Below are 20,046 nucleotides of genomic sequence, written 5' to 3'. Positions count from 1 at the left end.
GCTGGCATGTTTGGAGTATCCTGCAGCCTGACCCATCTCTATGTTCAATTACTGCAATAAATCTATAACAAAATAACCCCTAGACTGAGCCTGTGTTTGTCTGTGTGCCATGGAACTGATACCTGAGACTGGCAACTTCTAAACAGGTAACGGAGACCTAGGATATTTTCAGTGGCCCCTCTGGAGGTGACACTACACTGGCAAATCATTTCTGGTTGTCTGTGATGGGCCCAACAAACCTGGGCAGACCCTTTGCCATCCTGCACACCACTGCTTATTGACCATTGTAGCCAATGCTGGGACATGGTCATCTACAACCCAGGGCAAACATAACACTACAAACACTACCCCCGCCCCCCCATCAGTCCCCCCCATCAAATGTATGAGCATTATGTGTCAGCATAAATTCACCCCCTCAGAAAAAGAAAATTAAGCACTAACCTGCATGCTTGACCCCTAAGCATAAATTGCCCCTCCGCCCAGTAGACATCTGCCCCCCTGCTGAAATCTCCCCTCCCATCACAAATCTTTGTCTACCTATTCCTCAAATCCTCCCAGCACAATGCTCCCCACCCCAAAAGAAAATCAACCCTCCTAGCACAAATCCCCCCTCCAAATTTCCCCTCCTAGCATAAGTACCCCCAATTATCCTTACTGGCACAAATTCCCCCCCCCCGAAAAAAAATCCCTTCCTAGCACAATTCCCTTCCCCCCTCTACCATATCACTTTTTCAAGCAAACAAATCCCAAATACCCCCTCTGTATACAAATCATTTCCCTTCATCCCCCCCTTCCAACACAATTTCCCCTAAATCACAACTCCCAGCACCCCCCCCCCCCCCAATTTCTATTCCTAGAACAATTCCTATCCCCTGCCGCCCCCCAAATTCCCCCTTACAACACAACACCACAAATTCCATCCCCCACCTCACATGATACCACAGTGCCCAGGGCAGCCACCCCTCCTGCCCACCTCTTGTCCCCGCCCTGATTGTAGCACACTTGTAAGCTACAATGGCCTCAAAACTTTCTAAGCACCTGACATAAAGCAAGTATACAGATGGGAAGCTTTGATTTTACTCTTACTTTCTATTCTGTAAGCATGTTCCATGGCAGCCTTTCAAGAAGTATTAAAGCCATAGGCACCCAAGCAATTGGCATTCTTAGAAGAATGTCAGCAATGGCACCCCCTCTATTTCTCTCAGTACCAGTTTACTTTAAAGAGGGCAAAGTGACAGGTTCTCTTAAAAAGAGCTGCTCTCCCTATAAGTATAAGTGGGTGGGGTTTATTATTTTAGGAAAATCTGAATAGACAAAGTGACAGACTCTTTTTTCTGCAGAAAACCTTATTAAAATAACTAAGTAGCTACAATTCACTTGCATAGCTTATGCCCGTATGAGAAAATACAGCCACAGAAGGGCTCTGATGTATATGATCTTTTCGGTAAGTGTAGATTAGCTGGAGATCAAGAAAGTATGGAACAGTTCTCTGTAACAGCATTTTTCAGAACACATTTCCTGTGGATTCCTTTGACATTTCATATTCACTGTATGGTAATTTCACCTAATGTTAAGTGTCCTCTGCTATATGACACAAAAACATTTTCCAATTATTATCATGGCTGGATGATGGATGCCTCTTGGGACTTTTTAATGAATTCTCTTAGGCTGTGGATCAGAAAGAATCCAAGTGTGGAAGCAGCACAGCAGCATTATATTTCTCGGAGATTAGAGATTCTGCTTAAAGTGATGTGATTCTGAAGGCTTTCTTTTTTGCTTTTTTTTTTTTCAAACAAACATGTTATACTTACCTGCTCTGTGCGGTGGTTTTACAGAGAGTGGCCCAGATCACCTTCTTCTTGGGTCCCTTGCTGGTGCTCTTGGCCCCTCTCTGTCCTGCTGAGTACCCTCAGAGCAAGCAGCTTGCAATGGGGGCACCCAAGCAGGCTCCTTCATGAGCCATGGCTCTGTGTGTCCAATCATACACAAAGCTGTGACTCTGCCCTGCTCCCTCTCTCTCCTCATTGGCTCACTGGCTGTGATTGAAAGACAATGAGGAGGAAGAGTCCCGGGAGATCCAAGGCTCTCGTGCACATAAATGGATCGAGATGGGGCTAAGGGGAGTTATTAAGGAGGCTGCTGCACAGTGGAGGTTTTTCACCTCCATGCATATAATGTATGAAGGTAAAAAAAACCTTGAGCCTTTAGAACCATTTTAAATTATAGTTGGTGAAATAGATCTGTAGTTGTAACTCATAAGTGTGTAGCACTACTTCCTTGGGAGCTGCGGGTTACGGGCAGTGGTGGGATTCAAAAATTTTAGTAACCAGTTCTGACTTTCCCAGCAGAATGACCAGCGTGCCCCCTTTCAAAGCACAGTGACCAGCGTGCCCCCTTTCAATGCACAGTGACCAGCGTGCCCCCTTTTCAATGCAGAGAGACCAGCGTGCCCCCTTTCAATGCACAGTGACCACAGCATTGCCCCCAATCATTGCAGAGTGCCACAGCATTGCCCCCAATCATTGCAGAGTGCCAGCCACAGCATTGCCCCCAATCATTGCAGAGTGCCACAGCATTGCCCCCAATCATTGCAGAGTTCCACAGCATTGCCCCCAATCATTGCAGAGTGCAAGCCACAGCATTGCCCCCAATGATTGCAGAGTGCCAGTCACAGCATTACCCCCAATGATTGCAGAGTGCCAGCCACAGCATTGCCCCCAATGATTGCAGAGTGCCAGCCACAGCATTGCCCCCAATGATTGCAGAGTGCCAGCCACAGCATCCCGGAGCGGACCCGCTCCCTGATTGGCCAGGAGGAGGATCCGTGTGACAATAGTGAATTCTCATTCGCTATTGTCACAGAATGGGCGGGTCGGGGTTGTCACGGAACCATGAACCAGACGTACAACAACAGATAAGTGAAAATAAGACAGCTTTATTGAAAAACAAGCTATAAAGCAAAAGTCCAAACGGATGGCGAAACCGATGCAGAGTCTTTGCAAAGCCAGGGGTCAGGAACCAGCAGGGTAGTCAGACGAAGCCAGGATCAGGAACCAACAGGGTAGTCAGACGAAGCCAGGATCAGGAACCAACAGGGTAGTCAGACGAAGCCAGGAACAGGAACCAGAAGTAGCAGCAGTCTTAGTAGCATGTGAACACAGGAGGACCAAGCAGGGAACTGAAGCCACAGACCTCCTATATATATGAGCTAGGCATCCAGCTCCTCCCAGTGGGAAGGAGGAGCCGCAGGGTGGGAGGCTACAAGAAACCCAGAAACCAAGATGGCCGCCAGCACATGTCAAACGAAGGAGAACAGCAAGAAGGTAAGACCATGACAGTACCTCCCCCTCAAGGGCCCCTCCTCCGCGGAGTAAAGAACGGTTTCTGAGGGAAGCGTGCGTGGAAGGCTCGGAGCAAGGCAGGAGCATGGACATCTGCGGAGGGAACCCAGGAACGCTCCTCTGGACCATAACCACGCCAATGAACCAAAAACTGCACCCGACCGCGGACCAGGCGTGAGTCCAGGATATTGCTCACCTCATACTCCTCACGATTGCTCACTCGGACCGGACGAGGCCGAGGAACCGAGGAAGTGAAACGATTACACACCAGAGGCTTCAACAGGGAGACATGAAACACGTTGGAGATCCGCATGCCAGGAGGAAGCGCAAGGGCATAGGCTACCGGGTTTACCCTGCGAAGCACTCGGAAGGGACCAACAAAGCGAGGCGCCAGCTTGGGAGTGGGCACTCGAAGGTTGAGGTTGCGGGTGGACAACCATACACGGTCTCCGGCCTGGTAGGAAGGAGCAGGCGCTCGTCTGCGATCAGCCTGGAGTCTCTGGCGCTGCGCAGAGACCTCAAGGGACTTCTGGATCTGTACCCAAGAAGCACGTAGTACGGAAAGGTGATCCTCCACAGCCGGAATATCCTGGGGAGAGAATACCTCCGGTAACACGGCAGGTTGGAACCCATAGTTGGCCATGAAGGGAGACGTCCCAGAGGAAGAGTTCACCGCCGTGTTCCTGGCAAACTCAGCCCAAGGCAGGAGGTCAACCCAATTGTCTTGGTGATCGGAGACATAGCAACGAAGGAATTGCTCCAAGGCCTGATTGGATCGTTCTGCGGCCCCATTGGACTGAGGGTGGTAGGCCGAGGAGAAGGAGAGATGAATCCCCAACTGGGAGCAAAAGGCGCGCCAGAACCTGGACACAAACTGACTCCCCCGATCCGACACAATCTCCTTGGGCAAACCGTGCAACCGGAAGACCTCCCTGGCAAAAATCGTGGCCAACTCCTGTGCAGAGGGTAACTTCTTGAGAGGAACACAGTGACACATTTTGGAAAACCGATCCACAATCATGAGAATGACCGTATGGCCTCGGGATGCAGGGAGGTCCACAATGAAATCCATCCCCAGGTGTGACCATGGGCGCTCCCCGGTGGCTAAGGGTTGCAGAAGGCCCAACGGAAGGTGCCGAGGGGACTTACTCTGGGCACAAACGGAGCATGCCGCTACATATGCGGCGATGTCGGAACGTAGGGAAGGCCACCAGAACAGACGTGAAACAGCCCAGGACAGCTGATTCTTTCCAGGATGCCCCGCGGTCTTGGAGTTATGGTAGGTTCGCAACAACCGAGTGCGCAACTCCTCAGGCACAAAACATCTGCCGTTGGGTCTCCCAGAGGGAGCACCAGATTGAGCCGCCAAAATCTGCTCACCCAGGGGAGAGGTCAGGCTGGTGCGAATGGCAGCCAGGATCTGATTCGGAGGTATGACCGAAGTCGGAATCGACTCCTCCCTGGACAGGTCGGAGTACTGCCGTGATAAGGCATCAGCCCTGATGTTCTTGGAACCGGGTAGGTAGGAGACCACGTAATTAAAACGTGACAAGAACAGAGCCCATCTGGCCTGACGTGGTGTCAATCTCTTGGCCTCAGAGAGGTAGGTCAGATTCTTGTGGTCCGTCAGGATGAGGACCGGAACCACCGAACCCTCGAGCAAGTGCCTCCATTCTTTAAGAGCCTGCACGATGGCCAATAACTCCCTGTCACCAATCTGGTAGTTGCACTCCGCGGAAGACAGTTTCCGGGAGTAAAACCCACAAGGAAGCAGAGGACCCTCTGGTGTTCTACGCTGAGACAGAAGGGCGCCTACTCCCGTCTCAGACGCGTCCACCTCGAGGACAAAGGGCAACCCAGGGTTGGGATGCGACAGAATCGGAGCCGACACAAAGGCGGACTTTAGAGCCTCAAAAGCTCGGATGGCCTCGGGCGGCCAGACCTGGGAATTACTGCCCTTCCTGGTCAGATCCGTGAGAGGCTTGGCTAGCATGGAAAAGTCCCTGATGAACTTCCGATAATAATTGGCGAAGCCCAAAAAGCGCTGCAGGGAGCGAAGACCACTGGGCTGGGGCCACTGTAAGACAGCCGAAACCTTCTCAGGATCCATGGAGAACCCCTCAGCGGAAATGATGTAACCTAAGAAGGTTACCTGGGATCGGTGAAATTCGCATTTCTCAAGCTTACCGAACAGCTTGTTCTCTCGTAACCGTTGCAACACTCGTTTGACATCCAGAATGTGGGTCTCCATGGACTCAGAATATACCAAGATGTCATCCAGGTAGACCACCACACACTGCTGCAACAGGTCACGGAAAACATCGTTGATGAATTCCTGAAAGACTGCGGGCGCATTGCACAGCCCAAAGGGCATAACCAAGGATTCATAATGACCGGTCCTGGTGTTAAACGCGGTCTTCCACTCATCGCCCGCCTTGATCCTTACGAGGTTATATGCCGCCCTCAGGTCGAGTTTGGTAAAGACCGTGGCCCCTTTAAGGCGATCGAACAGCTCGGAAATCAAGGGAATCGGGTAAGCGTTCTTGATCGTGATGCGATTGAGACCCCTGTAATCGATGCAAGGCCTCAACTCACCGCCCTTCTTTTTCACAAAGAAAAATCCAGCCCCTGCCGGGGACGAGGATTTGCGAATGTGTCCACGTGAAAGCGCCTCCCTCACGTACTCCTCCATGGCCTCATTCTCCGCTACCGACAGTGGATAGACTTTGCCACGAGGAGGAACGGCACCAGATTGTAACTCGATGGCACAATCGTATGGGCGGTGCGGAGGTAGGGCAACCGCGCGCACCTTATCGAATACATCCCGGTACTCCTCGTATTCAGGGGGCAACAGAGAGTCCGAGGAAGTACACAGCAACTTGACAGGCCCATGGATGCAACTAGTCCCACACTGCGGTGACCACGAGAGGATCTCAGCCGATCTCCAATCGAAAATCGGATTATGCTTCTGGAGCCAGGGGTACCCCAAGACCACCGAGTAGTGTGGAGACGAAATAACCTGGAAGCAGACCGACTCTCTGTGGACGGCACCAATGGCTAACCCCACTGGAAGGGTCTCATGAGTCACATGTGGCGGCAGAAGGGGTCTGCCGTCTATCGCCTCAAGAGCCAGAGGAGAACCTCGAGCCTGCAGAGGAATGGAATTGGCAGCAGCGAACACACTATCAATGAACAAACCACCAGCACCAGAGTCCACCAACGCCTGGGTCGTCACCGAGCCCCCGACCCAGGAAAGGACAACAGTGATCAGTGGTTTGTCAACACGGGAAACCGGGGACGAGGAGACTCCACCCAAGATCTGCCCCTGACAGGATCTCAGGTGCGAGCGTTTCCCTGGACGGTTCGGACATGCCAACCGAAAATGCCCACCGAGACCACAGTACATGCATCGGCCCTCGCGTCTCCGGAGTACCCTCTCCCCCTCGGACAGGCGAGCAAACCCCAGCTGCATGGGTTCACCCCCAGACAAGTCATCCCCAGGAGGCGTGGGAGGAGAGGGAGGCACGGGTGGGACAACAAAGGTAGGCGCCAATCTGTTAGGAGGCCTCCGCAGACTCTCCTTAAAGGAAGGTCTCTCCCTGAGTCTGGTGTCAATCAAAATCAGGAAAGAAATAAGAGACTCGAGCTCCACTGGTAGGTCCTTAGCTGCAACCTCATCCTTCAAGGCATCCGAGAGACCATGAGAGAAAGCAGCGACCAGAGCCTCATTATTCCAGCCCACCTCTGCTGCCAGGGTACGAAACTCAATGGCGTATTCAGCTACGGATCGTGAACCCTGTCTGATGGACATAAGGAGCTTCGCAGCAGAGGCAGCACGAGCCGGCACATCGAATACCTTCCGAAGAGAAGCAACAAAACCGGAAAACTCGGCAACCACCGGATTGTTGTTCTCCCATAAAGGGCTGGCCCAGGCCAAGGCCTTGTCTGAGAGCAGTGAGATTAAGAAGCCCACCTTTGATCTCTCAGTAGGAAAGGCATGTGGCAGCAACTCGAAATAAATGCCCACCTGGTTAAGGAAACCTCGGCACTGAGTTGGCTCTCCCCCAAAGCGCTGTGGAAGGGGGGCAGAACCGGACATACCCCGAAACACCGCGGGCGCAACAACAGGTGTCGGGGTAGACTCTGGCGCAACAACCGGAGCGGCAGTAGGAGCGGACCCAGGAGCGACAACCGACCCATTGGCAACGGGAGCGAAATGAACCGTGCGTTCAAGCAGGGTTTGCAACGCCACGGCGAACTGACCCAACAGGTGATCCTGCTGATCAAGTCTGGCAACCAGCGTGGGTAGTGAGGATGGCCCTGTACCGTCAGAATTCGTGGCCTGTGGTACCGTGCGTTCAAGCAGGGTTTGCAACGCCACGGCGAACCGACCCAACAGGTGATCCTGCTGATCAAGTCTGGCAACCAGCGTGGGTAGCGAGGATGGCCCTGTACCGTCAGAATTCATGGCTTGGTCCTAATGTCACGGAACCATGAACCAGACGTACAACAACAGATAAGTGAAAATAAGACAGCTTTATTGAAAAACAAGCTATAAAGCAAAAGTCCAAACGGATGGCGAAACCGATGCAGAGTCTTTGCGAAGCCAGGGGTCAGGAACCAGCAGGGTAGTCAGACGAAGCCAGGATCAGGAACCAACAGGGTAGTCAGACGAAGCCAGGATCAGGAACCAACAGGGTAGTCAGACGAAGCCAGGAACAGGAACCAGAAGTAGCAGCAGTCTTAGTAGCATGTGAACACAGGAGGACCAAGCAGGGAACTGAAGCCACAGACCTCCTATATATATGAGCTAGGCATCCAGCTCCTCCCAGTGGGAAGGAGGAGCCGCAGGGTGGGAGGCTACAAGAAACCCAGAAACCAAGATGGCCGCCAGCACATGTCAAACGAAGGAGAACAGCAAGAAGGTAAGACCATGACAGGGGTGCACTGCTCCGCTCCCTGGCCGACACTTCTGCGGCTGCGCGGTCCGAGTGCAGGACATTCAATTGTACTGCGCTCGGACGCGCAGAGGGATTCAGCCGGTTCTGCGAACTTGCAGAAAGTTAGTAACCGGTTCTATGGAACCGGTGTGAACCAGCTGAATCCCACCACTGGTTACGGGTTCCCCTGGGTTACCACCATTAGCAACAGCATAGCAGTTAAGCATTTTCCAAGTATTTTTGGCTCAGTCAGGAAAAAGTCTAGGAGCTTTGGTTTTTGTGTTTTTATTGAGAACTTGGATAGGAGGGAATGAGTGGGATACTCCTACTTGTAAGAACTATGCACAATCTGCTGGGACAACTAAATATTGCTGAGTGTGGCAAGGCCGCTGCTTCACCTTGACAATAGCAGTGAATAAATAGTTAATGGACTATTTAGATAGACTGGACTGTACTGCAGAACTCTCTTCAGGGCTCTTCCTGGCACCCCCTTTGTTCCTATTCTTCATGGTTAACTACACGGCACCCCCTTTACTGTGTTACTCTCTGTGTGCGCTAGCTCCTTGATCCCCTGACCTCGCTGGAGTGGTCCCCCTTCCTGGGCAGACCCTTAGGCAAACCTCCTGGTACTCACGGACACTGTTTTTCCTGAAAGACTCTGCCAGCAGCTCCACCGTCAGCTACTCTGGATCTTCTGCAGCTCAGCTCCACACCTGGTTCACTAGTCCGACTGCCTAAGACCACCTTCCTCACGCACTCCAGGAGGAGAGACAGCCATCCATCCAAGAAACCCTGTCACATGCCCCCTCTGTATTTATGGTCAATGCCAGGATGCATTACAGGAATGCCCTCCCACTGGGACTGCCATAAAACACGATGTGTCACTGGCTGGGTTTCCTCCACTGTCCAACAAGCTCCCTCATTGGATACAGTGGGGACACTCCCTCAGACCCAGTGAATCACACCTGGAAAGACATGACAGGCAACCTAATAGATCATGCTCCCCTGATAAGCAGCAGGAGCAATAGATGCTTTTGCCTAGCACCCACCTACCTAACAGGGTGCTACAAGTGTTTATCAGCAACTGTCAAACCACGTTCCCTAATGCTATAAGAAGCAAACTTTGTCACTGTCATTTATAAGGACCATGTTTTACTTATAAACAAATCTGACCCTAAGGGCTCATTCACACCATAATGCACATAAAACCTGTCATGACCCATGTTTTAATGTGAATTGCAGGATCTTGTAATGCAAAAATAATTGCACCCTAAAACACATCTACAGTGTTCTGTAATGCATCTGTGTGTAGCACCCTCCTAGGTAGGTGCTAGAGAGAGAGAGTATAGTTTCTAATCCTGTCTGCTTACCAGAGGGATTGCAGGTAGATCTGTATTGGTCTCTGCCTACCAGAGAGCAGGATCTGTTAGTGAGGTCTGCTCATTGTGCTCAGGTGCAACCCAGTCTGTCTGCAGAGTGTTTCACACTGGTCCAAAAGGGAGGCATATTAGACAGTGGGAGGAAACCTGATGAATGTGTGCACAGCCATTTAATACAGCCCTGGTGATTTGGCAGAAGACAGTGTCTCGGTGCATGCTGGGATACTGTATAAAAGCCAGGAGCACATGTGCTCTTGGTCTTTCGACTGGATAGTGGAGTCCCGGAGGGAGGGGGCAGCTACCTGCTCCTGAGGGCCCCTGAGGGCCTAGAGAGCTAGAGAAGAACTGAACCCGGAGGTCCTGTGGAGCTGACTGAGAGGGGAGACACTGAAGGATCTGATACTGCAGTACAGTGAGTACAGATCTGTGTCAAGGGGCCTGACCATAAGGGGGCCACTTCGGTAATCAAAAAAACTCATTTTGAAGCCCTAAAACCCAATAAATGCCTCTAAAAATTGCCTAGGGTTCTGGGTCATGCCCCAGAGACTATAAATCACACAAAAAAAGTTCTTAAAAATTGTCATTTTTGATAGAGAGCCAATTATTGAAAAAATTATTGAATAAAAAAAAAAAGAGATTTCTTTGGATTTAGTGTCTGGGGGGGGGGGGGTCTAAAAAGTGTACCTGTGAAGTTTCAGCTCTGTAGCATGTCCAGAACCAGAAAAAAAAGATTGTTTCTCTTAGGTCACTTATAGAACAGGGATATGGCTCCGCTATTTTCACACCTTGCCGGTTTTGTAGCAAGCGTTTTTTTGGGTATTTTTTGGGGGTTATTGGAGGCAGGCATAACATCAGAACTTCTGTGTAGGGGTATATATACACGCACACTTATGTGTATATATACACATACACATATATAGGTGTGAAAGTAGCAGAACACTATGCTTGCGCTAATGAAATAATTAACACCCATATGGCTTCTCTCCTTTCACACCTATATATGTGTATGTGTATATATACATATAAGTGTGTGTGTGTATATATACCCCTATACAGAAGTTCAGATGTTTTGTCTGCCTCCAAAGACCCACAAAAAATGCCCAAAAAAGCGCCTGCAATAACACACCTGGGCGTTTTTTTTTTGGCCAGGCGTTTTTTTGGGCATTTTTTGTGGGTCTTTGGAGGCAGGCAAAACATCTGAACTTCTGTATAGGGGTATATATACACACACACTTATATGTATTTATACACATACACATATATAGGTGTGAAAATAGCAGAACACTATGCTTGCGCTAATGAAATAATTAACAGGCATATGGCTCCGCTCCTATCACACCTATATGTGTGTATGTGTATAATACATATAAGTGTGTGTGTATATATACCCCTATACAGAAGTTCAGATGTTTTGCCTGCCTCCAAAGACCCCAAAAAAATGCCCCAAAAAAACGCCTGCAATAACACACCTGAGCGTTTTTTTTTTGGCGCAGGCGTTTTTTTGGGCATTTTTTTGGGGTCTTTGGAGGCAGGCAAAACATCTGAACTTCTGTATAGGGGTATATATACACACACACTTATATGTATTTATACACATACACACATATAGGTGCGATAGGAGCGGAGCCATATGCCTGTTAATTATTTCATTAGCGCAAGCATAGTGTTCTGCTATTTTCACACCAATATATGTGTAGGTGTATATATACATACATGTGTGTGTATATATACCCCTATACACAAGTTCAGATGTCATGCCTGACTCCAAACATGTCCTCAAAAAATCCCTATAAACGCCTGCAGCAAAAAGCAGGCTGACCGACGAGAAGCCATATCCCTGTTCTATAAGTCACCTAAGAGAAACGATCTTTTCTCTATAGCGGTCACCCTGAAATGGAAGGGTTTGGTCACCCTGTCATAGCAGTCAGTGTCAGTTCACCCTACACTACACTACGGTCACCCTGGCACTTAACACTTTCCCTACAGAAACTAGATTTTTGAAGCTAACTATAGTGGAAAATAGCACCCTAACTACACTAGATATCCCTTTCCTCACACTAATAATTGCTAAATGACACTTTTGAAGCAGAAGTAACAGAACTGCTTCCACTCTCTTCCACGTCCCTGTATTAAAATGGTAGAGATTTGGTGGGGCTATCTTATATACTGGGGGGCATATTCACTAATGATTGGCCTAGGGACCCCCTAGTCACTCCAATCACATTCCTAGCATTCTCCTGCCCCCTCAATTGGCTTTTACTAATGGTTCTGGTCCAATCACGGGCTTTTAAAGCCCATTTCCTGTCCCATTGCATTTTGGTCAGTTCTGGTTGCCGAATCCCGAACATTTTCAGCAAAAAGTTCGGAATTCGGCCGAATTTCGAACACCCAATGTTCGGGTTGAACCGATGGTCAACCCGAACCGTTCGATCATCCCTACAAGCCATCATACAGAAAGCCCTACGGGGACAGTGCTACATGTGTTAAATTGCAGAGCACATATACATACAGTATGCTTTGTGTGCTGCATGGTACCCAAAGCCTAAGTTTAGTCAAAAATCTGTATTTATTACACTCATATAGGATGATACACTGCTGACTGCACTATTGTGCTTTCACTTTGGTTTTAGTGGACGATACAATGTGAGTGAGGTTTATGCATATTGGTTTTAATAAATGTTTTAGGAAGAGAGCACTATATAGTGTCTTTGTTACCCTGAGTATCAGTGGAGAAGAGTAGATACTTTCTGGAGCCCAAGGACCCCAGTAAGGGGAAAAACGCTATTTGTGACCTCTAATATTCTGTATATGGATTATGAAGTAAAGGTGAGAGCACATCTCGTACACTAAGCATGAGATGAGTGAAATTGACTGCACAAGACACAATTAATTGTTTTTTATGACAAAAACACAAAAATACTTTATTATTATTAGATATGTATGTGGTAGATGTTTCTTTTTCATGGAAGCTATAGCATGGCTCAAATAAATAGAGTAGGGGAGTGGAAAAGGCAAGCATATTTGGTACTCCTAAAGAATGTCTGTGACAGCAGTCTTTTGGGTCCAATACTGAGCGGCTGTAATTCTGCATAGTAATCAGAGAGTTTCTTGCTCTGCACTGCAGCCATTTACAATCAATACAAGGCATACTCTGACTGGAGGAGGTAAAGACTGGATGAAGTGGAGAGGTGGGTGGTGATTTCACAATCAGAGAATAGATTCTATTTACTGAAAAAAAAAATGTGTTCTCTGAATAATTGCAGCGACGAGCAAGTCGATGTGCTAACCTATGCAGAAGGATACTTGCTTAGCACTGGACCAAGAAGACTGCTGCCATCACTGTAGCAGCAGTGACTATTACAGTGATTACCAGGTATGAGATATGTGTACTTACATTGGTTCAAACTGGAGAGGTGGTTGACCCCACGCCACTTGTGCCAGGCCAGGTCATGTATCAATGCATAGATTTGCCAGAACGCCATGGATCATCAAATGTTATCCAAAACTTTTATTGCAAGAAATCACATCACAAAGGATCACGTGCTAGTGACGGTCATGTGGGATGTTGGCAATCCTTTGGAAGGGAAAGTTCACAAATGAACCTTGCCTGTAACATGTGCTGAACCTGGTGGTGCAGCAATTTCCTCTACTTAGATACCTTGGCTTCCAGGATGCCCTGCGTTGCAGCAGACCAGAAGAGTGTGAAGCCAATTTAGACAGTCAAGTGTTCTTCTTGCCGTAATGCAGCAGAAACAAAAGCTGCCGACAAACTGCCTGATATGTGGTGCATTCACCCTCCTACAAGATGACTTTGGTTTAAAAACTTGGTTTAAAATTTCTATGCAAAAGAGGTGTTCTCCAAAGCATCCCTTAATTTGCCCCCCCATTCGCCAATACATTTAATAAATTTGGTGGCTTTATTCCACAGCACAGGAGGCATATGCGAAGGAGGTACACCTAATGGGAACAGGCTGGCTTAACAGAAGGGTTTTCCAAATCCCATTTTAATATATATATATATATATATATATATATATATATATATATATATATATATATATATATATATATATAAGAATAGCACACACATGCAAAAGAAATGACTATCAAATATGAAGGCAATCCATAAATAAAAATGGGGATTTGGTCCCACCATATGGCCATATCGTGCTCAAGCCCACCACTACGTCAAAGTACCCCATTGTCAGTGGGTCCTACACTATCCATAAAAAAGGATGAATCCAGCCTCTCTAACCCTTGGAGAAAACAGGAGAGATGTGCTAATGCACTACAAGGGACTTCTCCTATATCTACTTGATAGTGGACACTGATAGAGTACAGGTACAGGTCGGCACTATATAAATCCTATATAATAATAATAATAATAAGCAGTGCATGTGTGAACAGACAGTGAGACTATGTCTGTTCTGGCCTCAAAGGGCGGTGACCTAACCAGGACGTTGCCTGAGAGAGACAGTGTTTTAATAGGCAAGAACCTTTACAGCCAAGCCCTGAACTGGGCAGTTCATGAGCTGCAAGGCCAAGTGAGATTAAGTCTGTGTGGAGACTCAGGACTACATAGTTTGGACAGCCAGGCGGCTGGAAACATTTGGTTGTATTGTTGTGACACCGAAAACCCCTTTTCTGGGAAAATCTATGTGTGAGTGCATGAAACTTTACATTTAAAAAAAAGTGAGCATAGAAAGCCCTTAATAAATGTTGGCGAGAGGACTGTGTCCTTGGATGTGCTACACTTGAATTAAAACTATCACACAAACAGGAATACAGAGTGGCACGAGTGCCTGTAAGTATTTCTAGCAGCAGGGAAGGTGTCCACGCTTGGTAGATAAAGTTGTCAGAAGGCTCCAGTAAGCAGGCAAGCGGGTAGGCAGCAGACTGAGGCAGGCTGGTACTTGTGACAGCGGGCCGCTGAGAAGGGTGCTGGTAGCAGACCGTGGGTCAGACAGAACAGGAGGGTGGTAGGGGGTACTGGTGACAGCAGACAGAGTAGCAGAGTCAGGCAGGCCTGGTCATACACAGACAGGAGGATTTTGGTACAGGGCACAGGCAGGAGCATGGTCAGGAAACAAGCCAGGTCTGGAACAGATCAGTGAATCAGAAGCCAATGGAGAAGACAGAAGCGGAGGTCAGGGGACAAGCCGAGGTCAGTGGGGATGGAGTTAAGAGAGTAGTAAAGACAAGCTGGATCAGCAACTGCAATCAGTATACAGAATCACAGGTTCACATGCTACAAAGGATGTTGAAGACAAAGCAGTACTGATCCTGAACACTGGCCCAGTTTAAATAGCTTGTTTAGCACCAACATCTGTCACAAGTGCATTTACGAGCCCATTTTTTTTGAGCATGTAAGGAAATGTGTATTAGCCTGTGCACAGAAGTTTGTCCAGAGAAGCCATTTTGTCTATTGGCATGCCCTTTCTTACAAAAACCCTCACAATTGTTAGAAGATGCATGCAGAATTGGAGTCAGATGCTGTTTTGAACTGTGTGCTTTGCTTAAGACAGCACATTGTGTGTGCAGATAAGGATAACCTGCAGAGGGGAAACATGAAGCCCTTACAGAGACTGTGCTCCATTATTTCTGGAACTGTGAAAAGTCTTGTGGTTTGTGCAATCACTGTCCACTGTGATTAGCCCTGTACCATGTGATCACTGTAACCAATCACATAGATCATCACAAAAGTTCACAATGGCTATGAATGAAAGATGATATTTTACAACTGACATTTGATCGCTGTGGATGGTCACACCGATCACATAGTACGAGGGCTGCACACAGCAGAACATGGATCCTTGTACCGGGTCGCTGTGTCACCAGTCAGTGTCCTTGATCACTGCTACACCAGTCATATGGTGGCACTGTACTGCTCTTGTGACAATATGTAAAAAAAAATGTGGGGAGAAAACCCACATTTTAATTAATTTCTTAAATTTCCCAAAAATTGTGACAAAAATTATAACTCCAAAAAACTCACCATGCATCTTAGGAAATACCTTGCAGTGTCTACTTTCAAAAAGGGGTTATTTTGGGGGTATTCGTACTGTCTTGGCATTTTAGCACCTCAAAAAAATGAGATAGGACATCTGCACATAAGAATGAATGCATTTTCAAATATACACTATATTACCAAAAGTATTGGGACCCCTGCCTTTACACATACATGAACTTTCATGGCATCCCAGTCTTAGTCTGTAGGGTTCAATATTGAGTTGGACCACTCTTTGCAGCTATAACAGCTTCAACTCTTGTGGGAAGGCTGTTCACGAGGTTTAGGTGCATGTCTATGGGAATCTTTGACCATTCTTCCAGAAGCGCATTTGTGAGGTCAGATACGGATGTGGACAAGAAGACCTGGCTCGCAGTCGCTGCTCGAATTAATCCCAGAGGTGTTATATCGGGTTGAGGTTAGTACTCTGTGCAGGCCAGTCAAGTTCCTTCAAACTTGCTCATCCATATCTTTATGGACCTAGCTTTTTGCACTGGTGGGTAGTCATGTTGGAACAGGAGGGGGCCATCCCTAAACCTTTCCCACAAAGTTGGGAGCATGAAACTGTCAAAAATGTCTTGGTATGCTGATGCCTTAAGAGTTACCTTCACTGGAACTAAGGGGCCAAGCCCAACCTCTGAAAAACACCCCACACCATAATCCCCCCTCCACCAAATAATTTGGACCAGTGCACAAAGAAAGGTCTATAAAGACATAGATGAGCGTGTTTGGGGTGGAGGAACCTGCACAGAGTCCTGAACTCGATAGAATACCTTTGGAAGAATTACAGTGGAGACTGCGAACACAAGGGGGGGGGGTTTGAACTTGACTGGGCTGCACAGAGTCCTGACCTCAACCCGACAGAACACCATTGGAATGAATTGGAGTGGAAACTGTGAACCAGGCCTTCTCGCCCACATCAGTACCTGACCTCACAAGTGCGCTTCTGGAAGAACAGTCAAACTTTCCCATAGACACACTACTAAAGAAAAATTGAAGCTGTTATAGCTGCAAAGAGTGGGCCAACTCAATATTGAACCCTATGGACTAAGTCTGGAAAGCCATTAAAAATCATGTGCGTGTAAAGGCAGACGTCACAATACTTTTGGTAATATAGTGTATATACCATAGTTTGTAGACTCTATAACTTTCACACAGACTAAATAATATATACTAATTTGGGTTATTTTTACCAAAGAAATGTAAGATAATACATTTTATAGAAACTAAGAAAAAGTTTTTCCAAAATCTCTGTATTTTTTCATTTATACAGCAAAGAATAAGAAAAAAATAGTGGTGATTAAATACCACCAAAAGAAAGCTCTATCTGTCTCAAAAAATGATAAAACATTTCATTTGGGTACAATGTTGCATGACTGAGTAATTGTCATTCAAATTGTGACAGTACTGAAATCTGAAAAATGGCCTGGGCGGGAATGAGGTGAAAGTGTCTGGTATTGAAGTGGTTATAGTAAAGTGTTGATGTAAATGTAGTAGGGGTGATCACTGTGGAAAGTGTGTAATTTGCCTTAGCAACTCTGCCAACAGGAACAGAAACTTCCAAGGGGGGGTGATGGAGCTAGAGATTTCTCAGGACAGCTGTGGTGCCGCCCTCATGGTCGGGAGTGTTCCCTTCAAGACTGAAGTGAATATAGATGTATTAAATAAAGAGCTACAGGCTCATGTAAAAATGCATTAATAGTCTGTTGCCACAAAAGATGTTGTATACTAAAGTAATAATGTACTTGGCAAGGTTTTGGAGCAGCAGACGGATCATGAACAAGAGAGGTTGATAGTGGTTAAGACACATGGCAATGCTATGGGAGAGCATCAAGCTATTGTGTCAGTTATGGGTAAGGCTACCTCCATCTGGCAGGAAGTTCCTTTTAGAATCATAACCTCTAGAGCAGGGGTGGCAAACCCAATTTAATCGAGGGCCGAATCAGCAATATAATTGCCCTCAAAAGGGCCGGTTGTATCTGTAAGACTAGATGTTCAGAGCATCCCCTACCCTTACATAAGACATCAGGAGCCTCCATCAGAAGTTGAGTCCTCCACCCTCCCTTACATTACAGTGAACCACTCTTAACATGTGCTGCTGCTGGGAGGAAGCTGGAGGCATTGCTGGAAAGTAGAAAGCACAGGGACTGGAAGAGGGCTGGAGGGCCACATGAAAAGGCCCGGAGGGCCTTGTGTTTAACACATGTGCTCTAGAGCTTCAGCAAGTAAGTCACACCCCATGTTTAGTCACAAGAGGGATCTTAGCAGATTTTCTTCATAAGATGGAAGTCTGAGACAGAAAAAGAAACCAGCAGAAATTGTGCCTGGGACCCATAAAATGATTAAAACAATGAGGTATTGCCAAAGAACATGATTTATGAAAACCTGGTTGCATATAATGAACATCAGCAGACAGGGCAGTTGCCAGGACAGTGTCAGTTCAAAGTGGAGTTTGTGCACTGTAAGACTGCCATCAACAGTGATTGCTAATTGGTGAAGTGACATTTGGCGCAGGGATGCCATAGCAAGGGGTTCAGGTGTATGTGTACCACCCTCTCATCCGGATCAAAACAGGGAAGGGGATATGTGACAGCTGCACCTTATCACAGTATCGGAAGAATCTGATGTCACCCAAGGCTCTAACCCATGGAGGTGGAGGGGCTCAGGGATGTCTGTTCATGTGAGTAGAGAACCCTGGTTGTGCAGTTCTCCTGGATTTGGTCCTGGAGCCCAGAGACTTTGTAGGACCTGAGAGGGATGAAGTCTCTAACCCTGGGTCCACATTTTGATGGTGATCAGTACCTGCTGATGTTTCAGGACTGTCCAACACACAGTGAATGTGTCTGTGACTCAATGTGAATATAGCAGTTTTCAGAAATCAGCAACAACTATCACCTTGTGATTTGTCCCTAACCACTCCATATCTCATCCAACACAAAAGGCCTCTTGGAACCCTGACTTTTATAGGGAGGGATCTGGATCACAAGAAAAACTCAATGGTTAGCCCTTCTAAGACACCTGACCACAGTTCAGAGGTTAGGGAGTGAATTGTCAGTAATCAGTTGCTATAGACGCGAACAGACATGCTTGTTCGCAATTTTTTACAAACCGCAGACAACTTTGGTTTGGGTCAAACTCATGGTGGACCTGAATCTCATGCTCATCCCTAATCACTATAAATATCACATTTAATTATGTTTTTGAAAAAATATGAATTTTGTTTTACAGAATCCATGCTCCTACCAAATCAATCAATAAACTGTTGTCACCATAAGAAGCCACTGATAAAATTTAGTAATTCATTTCAAATTAATTACTCTTCTTTTCATCTCAGAGGCATTGAATTCTATTGTGAATGATTTGTTAAACTATAACATTTGCAATACTGCATTGTAATGTAATTTTCTTCAGCTAATTAAATATGCAAATTAAACAATGCCAATCAAAATAACTAAATTGACACATCTATCTATTTATTATACGGATCACTAAAATCTTTTAGCAGCTACTAGGAACGTGGGGAATATTAATAAAAATAGGATGAAATAAAAATGCAGCAGTTGCAGAGAACAGCCAAAAATAATCTATTATACATGTCTCCATTGCAGTTAAGGCTCCTTTCAAACGGGGTGGATTGCGGCTGTAATCCGCTTGTTTAGCAGGGGATCTGTCTGTTGATCTTTGCTGATCTCTGCTGAGCAGGCAGATTACAGGTCCGTGTCCGCTCTGCTTGTGAAGAGCGGACACGGACACAGACCGCTCTCCTCTATAGGCGGCCGGATGAAAATGATCCACCTGTCCATTTACACCTGATGGCCGTCTGACCTGATCGGCTTAACAGAAGAGGAACGTATCCCAAGCCGTCTCTTTTTGGCGAATTGGATCAGAATGGATGTAGGCTGGTGTAAACGGACCCATGTCCATTTACACCCGCTGCTCCATAGAGAAAAATGGAGGTTCTGATCAGGTCTGCTTAAAAAGCAGACAGGTGGACCAGATCCGAACTTCCATGTGAATTGAGCCTTAGAGAATGAAAGCCTAAACCTCAATTGGTCACTCTTATTCTTTTTATCTAATCATCATTAGTGCACAAGTGGAAAGTTCTAAGGCAGTTGGGGTGAACTTACATCAGTTTTAGTATTTTTATAGCTGGGAAACTGATATCATGATTATAGCTGGAGAAATAAAATATATTTCTTGTTCTGTTCTACTGTTGACTTAAATCCCTGGGAATTTGCAAACCAAAATTGGTGTTTTTTTTATTTACTAAATAATTATATTTATTTTTCTTCGTCTTTATGTATTAAGTTCGGGGTTAAGTCCCGGTTCACACCTCTGCGATGCGAATATGCAGCATGTTCCCGCATCGCATCCGCACC

This window comes from Pelophylax lessonae (genome assembly GCF_965119305.1).
Source record: "Pelophylax lessonae genome assembly, chromosome: 5".
Lineage (NCBI taxonomy): Eukaryota > Metazoa > Chordata > Amphibia > Anura > Ranidae > Pelophylax > Pelophylax lessonae.
This window is presented reverse-complemented; position numbering follows the sequence as displayed.